Source organism: Pinus tabuliformis, chromosome 3_2 (genome assembly GCF_031772625.1).
Source record: "Pinus tabuliformis cultivar Carrire ecotype Pingquan chromosome 3_2, CPIR1, whole genome shotgun sequence".
Classification (NCBI taxonomy): domain Eukaryota; kingdom Viridiplantae; phylum Streptophyta; class Pinopsida; order Pinales; family Pinaceae; genus Pinus; species Pinus tabuliformis.
In genome coordinates, this window is record NC_142302.1 from 36,364,159 (window position 1) to 36,372,424 (window position 8,266).

Consider the following 8,266-nt stretch of genomic DNA (forward strand, 5'->3'; position numbering starts at 1 on the left):
TCCTGGAGCCTTGGTTGGACAAAAACTCTAGAGCCCTGTAACAATTGGGGTTGATTTTTTAGTCTTCGATCCCTGGTTGGAAAAACACTCCAGATCCCTTGGTAGGTTGAGTTACTTGTCCTAAAGCCTTGGTTGGACAATTGCTCTAGAGCCCAATAACAACTATGGGTTGAGTTACTAGTCCCAGAGCCTTGGTTGGAAAAAATGCTTTGGAGCCCTAGAAGGCTTGGATAAAGAGTAATTTGGTGATGCTTCGATGATTTCCGACCGTGAGGTGGGATCACCAATTTTGGGTTGAGGTGGTTGGCTTGTGCAAGCCCTATATGGTTTTGGATTGATATGCTTTATGAGATCCCACATTCATGCTTCGAATAAGGCATGGGCGTGACTAGCTAAAGAGATTTTAGGCTCAACCATGTCTACAGTCGGGTAGCTCATGGAAGTCCCACAACTAGTTGGCATTTGCATCAATAATATGAGGTTATTTCTCCTTGTATTTCTATGAGTATTATATTGGTTTATATGGTTGTGATTTCATTGGTATTTTTGTTGTTATTATGCTAGTTATGTATATGTTTTAGGACATTAGCTATGTATGGATATCATCATTTTTTTACTTGTAAACGAATGAAAAATGGATCTAATACCTAATGAATGAAATGATAGCCATTGTGTTGAGGCATCAATGCTCCTTAGCAATTCTCAGCTAAGTATGAGAGCCCTATGCTTAGATATGTTATTCACACTTGTAGATTACATATTTGTGATATGTTTAGAAAAATGAATGTCATGGATAGTAGGGGTCCACTGAAGGTCTTATTCAAGTAATTACATTTGTATTGACATTTCCTTGTTATGTTCTTGTTATGAGAGTTTCATTCAATTCTGGGTAGTGCACTGGGCTCTAGGCCTAAAAGCATGGCTCAAATCTCGGGGACGTTGGCACAAGACTTTGCAATTTAGTCCCTACACATTGACATGCATTGTCATGGGAGGGTCTAGAGCCTCCTATACACTATCATGCCCATATCATGGGAGCTTCCAGGGGTCAAGTGGCCTGAAATCTTAGTGGGACCTAGGGGTTGCTTGGCAGAAAGGTTGGGATGGTTCCTGAGGGTCCTAATGCTGATGTTGAAGGTATGTATGATATGTTTCCATCGATTCCACTTACTTAAGGTAACATAGGAGGTTGAATCCAATCATATTAGCCTCTCACACATGTTTACCCTGGTTGGTCGGTTACATTGGTAGATGTTGGAGGAGGGTGTTACATACCCCCTTTTTTATCTTGTGTCTTTCATTTATAAAATCAATTAATTGACCATGGAACAAAATCCTTACCGTGAGACACCTCCTTAGTAGATATTAGGTTAAGACTAATAACAAGAGTTCCCAAGTCTACTTATCAAGGAAACCCCTCTGATAGGAATCATGTTCCTTTTCCTTCTTTTGGAAATTTTGGTGCTTCTTATATGGAAATGTTGTCCCTTCCCATATTTACCATTGGTTTTCTAGTTTGGTTATTTTCGATCTCTTTGGTTCTGAATGTCTAAAATTATTCTCAACCAAGTAGTCCTCCACATGAACAAAGTCAATCTCAAGTTGATCCTAACTTTGGCCCTTTTCCTTCTTCACCTGTTGTTTCTTCATCCATTTCTTCCTCCTCGCCTGGTGAAAGTATTGATTCTAGTAACTAGGAAGCTAAGAAAAAGAAGAAAAGGATGAAGAAGAAGAAGCAAAAGAAGAAAGGGAGTGACCAAGCAACCATTTCTACCCATGTAAGTAGAATGGATGAACCTTCCAATCAGCCCCACAAATGTAAATCCCCTTTCAAGTTATGTAAGGGTGACCACCTTCTTAAATATTGTCCTGGTATTCCCAAGGTATTATAAGTGTGGTCCATAAGCTCACATCATCCTTTGTCGTCAACATCTGGAGATCAAGCTAGTGACTAAACATTGACTAGTGATCATAAGTTTCTCTAAAAGAAGGGTAAAACTAAGTTCCCTTGCAACTTATGTGAAGAGAATCATAATATTCACCTCTTTCCTTATATGGATGAAGACTTAAAAGTGTTGGAAAACTTTACAGCTTCTTAGCCTCATCTTCCAACTAGTTATTGAAAGATTTCCCCTAGACTCTAGTCCTCCATTAGTTGATGAAGGGATTGATCATAATCTGAATCCAGTCAATCCCATTCTCTTTGAACGTGAATCCCATGAATCCATTCCCAACCAAACATTGGTTGAATCAATTTTGTTAGGTAAAATTGACTCAGGGTTAGAGTCAAGGTTAACCTCGTCAACTAGTAGTGGTTTTGGACACATGGTATTTTTCACCCATGGTTTTCTACCTGTGATATTGCATGTAATGGAGCCTATAAAAGGCTAAGGATATTTCATTGTAATAGAGGCTTGAAGGCAAGCGGTGAAAGATCACTTGGCCATCTTAGCTAGGATTTTGGCCAAGGATAATGAGATCTTATTGGGTTGAGTTTTTCCCTAGATTTGAAATTTTCCGGGATAAACATGTGTGTTTATGATTTTTGTTGGTTATTTTGTGTTTTTTTCCTCTTAGTAAATATGCGTAATAATTTATGTTCTATGATAAATTTCTCAACAATTGGTATCAGAGCCATTTTGTCTCTAGGGATATGCTTCTATTGCCAAGGGTTATCGATCTAGAAGAGGAAGCTAGATTGGATATGATTAAATCTAGTGTGCCAAAAAATCTGACAACGTTTTTGCCAAACGAGTGCTCTCATATGCTAAATTAATCTTTTTTCACAAGTGTTATGAAGTCATGCAGTGGATCAGCCTTATTGATGCCCTTGGTTTCATCGTGTCTATTTCAAGTTGGAATAGAAGAATAAAACATGAGGGGTTCATGCCACATAATGACGAAGAAATGGATCATGGTTTTGGTCATTGGTGCAGCTAGTTTCCAAGGGTTGAAGGAGTTAGGTTTGAAGAAATAACTCCTTGATCTGATCAGGGGGCATTTTAAACCATAAAGCGTAAAACATTCAGAGGTAGACTTGGCATGATTGGATTCTTTGATCGAAGCGTTGGAGTCGTGGTAGCGGAGGATGACCTAAGAGATCATAGCCCTAGAACCATTATGGAGCTACGCAGGTATGCCCAGGTATAACCATCGATAGTGGTTTCCGACCTGAGCATAATTGAGGGAAAATGTGTCTAGATGTGTTACTCGTACTAACTGATTTGGACAAAATGCTAATCATATGAAGCAGGATTCGTATGGATATAAGCAAAGAGTCAATGCATTCCCCAAATATCAAGTGATAAAATGCGGATAATGCAAATAGTGGGTAAGAAGGAGTTGGACAACGAGGAAAATTGGTATGGAGTTACCTATTTAACAATGTTTCCCTCATCAAATGGGTTGTGGAAGGACACTTCTTACCACAATGAATGGAAGTGTGTTGGGCAGCGGATCCCTCCCGTAACGGTTTTGGAGCTTAAAGCCCACAATTTTGGGTATTGATATTGTAAAGGCTCCGCGAAGTGCACGGAGCGCGAATTGTAATGGGTCAAGTCAAAGGGTTGTCTGCCTAAAATATTGTAGTTTAATATAGAATGTGTCGGCCTAACCATGGTCCGCGGACCATGGGAATGTATAAATAGAGCGAGGCTCTAAGTGTAGAGGTAGATTTTGTCTAATCTTAAGCGTTATGGGTTTCTGAATGCGATATGCACTCTGAGTCTGTAAGTCTGAGTCATGGTTGGTAGTAGTAAGAATAGGCTCTGCAGCTTTGTGCGTAGACCCCTGTAGCTATGTGCGTAGGTAGGAAGTGGATTGTAACTGGAAAAAGCATTAATAAAGATAAGTTGGTTTCAGAACGTTGCATATATATTTCTATATTTCTGTTTATGCATCTGTTTACAGTTCATGATTGTGTGCATGTCCGTTTATGTTGAGTGGTAAATGAAATTATTGAGCCCTCTTAATTTAGTTCAATATCTATAATAATAATAAGCTCAGTAAAGGGTAACAAACAGTTGCGCACTCCATTTAAGCCACGCAAAGGTAATTGCACTGGAAAGACAGCTGCGCAGAAGTAGCACAATGCGTAGGGTGGGATCGTGAGCCTTCCAAGACCCATCAAGACATCCCAAGGGTGCAGAAACCTGGTTCCAGCACCCTCCCATACTACCTCGGGTGAGACCTAAACCCATGCTCCGCGGACTGTTGCCGAAAGGGCCAGTAGTTTCAAAAGATAAGATCGCGCGGGCCATGGACCACTGGCTTGACTCAATAATAGGAGGGTTTATCACTAAGTTCATGATAGACACAACTGTGAGCTATAGCGAAGCAGAACGACATTTTATCAAGGGACCGCGAGGTAGGTACATCAAATCCCTGAATACCTGGATTAAGATGTTGTTATGTGAAAAGCGAGTTATGGGAATACATTAATGTTTGGAGCAACGCGGAGCAGAAGGATCTACCAAGGTATCAAAGGATTAAGAAACAGTCCCTTAATTTCACCTTTGCGAGAGAGTGAAGAATAATGTGCTCATGCTTCTCCGAGGAGTGCGGTTAGTTTGATAAGACAGCGTATTCCACAGTTATGACCTCCACTTACGCCATCACTCACTTCACCTACTTCACCTCCATCTTCAACCACCCCACCTCCACCCAAACCGCAGTTCAGCATGGCGAGCGTAATCAAGCTACCTGTATTCAGAGGAGTAGGGAATAAGGACCTAGATCAGTTTTTGTTCATGGTAAGAGTAGTGTGGGAAGCACACGGGGTTGCGGATGACAACATTAAGAAGGCCACATTGGTGAGTGTGTTGCAGGATCACGCGCTGACATGGTATATCAAGCACTTGAATGACCACCAAAATGCAGGAATAGCGGAAATACAGAATGCGTTGAACAGAGAGTTTAGCCGACCGAAGTCAGAGACATAGTCAATCATTGGGTTTAAGGAAATCGCGATGCTTCCAGGAGAAACCCCCTAGAATCTGGATCAGAGGCTAAAAAGTATGATCCGTGAAGCTAATATGATGCTGACGAATGCACAGCACCACGCGTGGTTTGTGGCGTCTTTGACACCACACCTGACGACGACATTGTCACAACAGAAGCTTTCAACCTAGGCAGAAGCGTTGGAAATGGTGATGAGGTTGCATGAAATCCCGATATAGGATCCTGGGTTGGGAGTCCAACAAATCCACGTGCAACTACAAAACCTATGCTTGGAGATGCAGAGCTTGAAGTAGGATAGGGCGCCCCGACCAGAAGCACGCGAAGAAGTGTGGTGCATAAAATGTAAAGGCCAGGGCCATGATAAGGATCACTGTCCGGTATTCACAAACTATTTGGCAGGAGGGGGACCAATGTCGTTGAGACCAGAGACACATGCAGGGACAAGTGCGACACCTGTGCTCTGGTGTGTGATCTATCAAGTCGGAGGAAAGCACATGACGGACAACTGTCACTTGTTGTAGAAATATACACAAATTCCCAAGTAGCTGTTTTGCAATTTTTGTAGATCGGTGGGCCATGATGAGCGTACGTGTCATAGCTACCAGTTAATGATGGAGCAGACCCCAACATATAGAATGTAGACGGAAATGCAAGGCCTGGACCCAGCCGCAGGGATGGTGCGCAGGGGATTTCAAGGGCGAGGTCGAGGACGAGGAGGAATGGGGCTAGGAAGGGGCCGTGGACAGTTAATTTGTTACAATTATGGAGGACCAAGGCACTACACTCGTGATTGTACCAACCCAACAAGAATATCTTGTTCATACTATGAGCAGTTTGATCATGAAATGGTAGATTGTCCTACGCTGATCGCATAGATGCATGAGAAAGGGGTACTACAGCCTACTCCGATCCAAAACATCCAAATGATGAGGTCTGAACCTCGCGAAGAAGACCCCAACATGAACATGATGCTCAGAAGTGGCGCGACTATGGGGGAAGATAAGGGGAAGCAGCTCGAAGAAAATACATGGGTTCACAAGGCTCCTACAAAGGAACCTGAGTTTGATTTGGAACACGCCAAGGAGATGTTTATGGAAGCTAATAAGAGCTTCACGAAGGCCTCTACTTTAGGTAGTAAGGATCAACCAAAGCCGGGTTTGGATCCTTCTATGCTTACTACCTTTTTAGAGACATTCATGAAACTGTTGTGCGATAATAAGGCAGTTAAAGGACTACAGGAGCTGATCACTAGGTGTGCAGGGTCAGGTGAATTGCACGTAGTCCGGAAACTAGGAAAGCATATGTTGCGCACCAGGAGGGAAATGAGATTAACAGCGTAGATTGGCAAGTATGAGATGGATCAGGTAATCCTGGACTTGGGTTCGTATGCGAATGTGTTTCCAAAGCAAACTTGGGAACGCATGGGTAGGCCCGCGTTACAGTGGCCTCCTATTCAATTACGGATGGTGAACCAACAAAAGATCTTGCCCATGGGAAGGTTGCAAGGGGTAACAGTGGACATCGAAGGCATGAGCACGCAGACGGACTTTGAGGTAATAGAGATTGTTGATGATAACAACCCTTACCCTGCATTGCTAGGAATAGATTGGGCCACGGATATGAATGGATTCATCAACCTGAAGAAGAAGAAGATGATATTCGAGAAAAAGTCCCTACGCGTAATAGTTTCGTTGGATCCAACCGAAGGAGTGCACTACACTGAACCTGTATACGACGATGAGCTAGATTGTATCTACAAGATAACTGCACGAGGTCAGGAGTGGGTGAACCCGACTGCAGATGGAAGAATCTCGTGGGCGCACATAGGTTCCTACATCTCGGATTCAAACAAAGAAGATGAACGTTGGCACAATCGATTGAACGAAGTGACAATGCTGAATTGCAACATGATGACTAAATCACTGTGTTGAGTAACAACCCAAGCCCAAGATCTATCGACATATGATGGATTGACAGTGGTGGAGGAATTCTTGAACAAGTTTGAGAGCACAGTACTGGAGCACCAGCGGTTCAATGCGTTGAAATGGGTGTTGCATGCGACACTTGCGTGTTGGTGGGGAACACATCAAGGAAACTTTGAAAATTGGCACGGCTACAGGAGGATGATGCGGCTACAGTTTGGGAAACTAGAACTATGAATAACCGAGAAATACGATGGACACGAAAACCCGTGCACGCATCTCGCAAAATGGACCAAGGCCTATGGAGAAGAACCTCAACCTGAATGGGTACACTTATTCTATCATACCCTAGATGTCATACTTAGAAACTGGTATACTGAGACAGAACTACGACATGGTACAGGCGAATGGGATGTCTTACATGAGGGGTTTTTGTTAACCTTTTCATTTGAAGAACCATGACCAGATACTGTTGACGACGCACGTCAAACCATGAAAGTTGCCATCTTCAAAATACCACAGGAACCACAGAAAGTAGTTCAACTAGTATGGTCACCTCAGTTAAACCATGCCCTAAAATGTTATAACATACAAGTGGAGGAGGATGAGGATGACCCCTGAAATATTAATATTCCAGAAACTGAAGGGAGTCGCAAAGTTCGAGGACCATCAATTGAGGATCCTGACATCACTGTGCCATTGAAAACAAAGCAGGTAAACATTGGTACAGATGTGGAGCCAAAGTATGCGACGCTTGGGGACTATTGGGACGATACTACGGTGGATAAGGTCATCGAGTTACTCTGCGAATATCAAGATTTATTCCCAACCAAAATCACAGATTTAAAGGGGATCCTTGGCAACTTAGGGATGATGAAAATTACTCTAAAACCAGATGCGAAGCCATTCAAGCAACACCCTCACCGTTTGAATCCGAAGTATAAAGAAAAGGTCCGCGAAGAATTGGACAACATGCTTGCAGTAGGAATAATTGAACTAGTGGAATAATCCAACAGGGTGAGTCCTATGGTAGTGCAGGAGAAGAAACAGAAGGGCGAAATTTGAATATGCGTGGACCTCAAGAAGCTCAATGACGCATGTGTTCACAATCCATTCCCGACGTCGTTTACAGATGAAGTAATGGAAAATGTTGGCAAACAAGAAGCTTACTCATTCACAGATGGTTTCTCAGGGTACCATCAGATCAAGATCGCGCCGGAAGATAGGAGCAAGACAACCTTCGCAACCAAATGGGGTTGTTTTCAATACACTGTTATGCCTTTTGGACTGAAGAACGCACCAGCAATATTTTCACGCGTAGTGGTGGTCGCGTTCAAGGAATTCATCCACAAGTTTTTGGAGGTCTATTTTGATGATTGGACTGT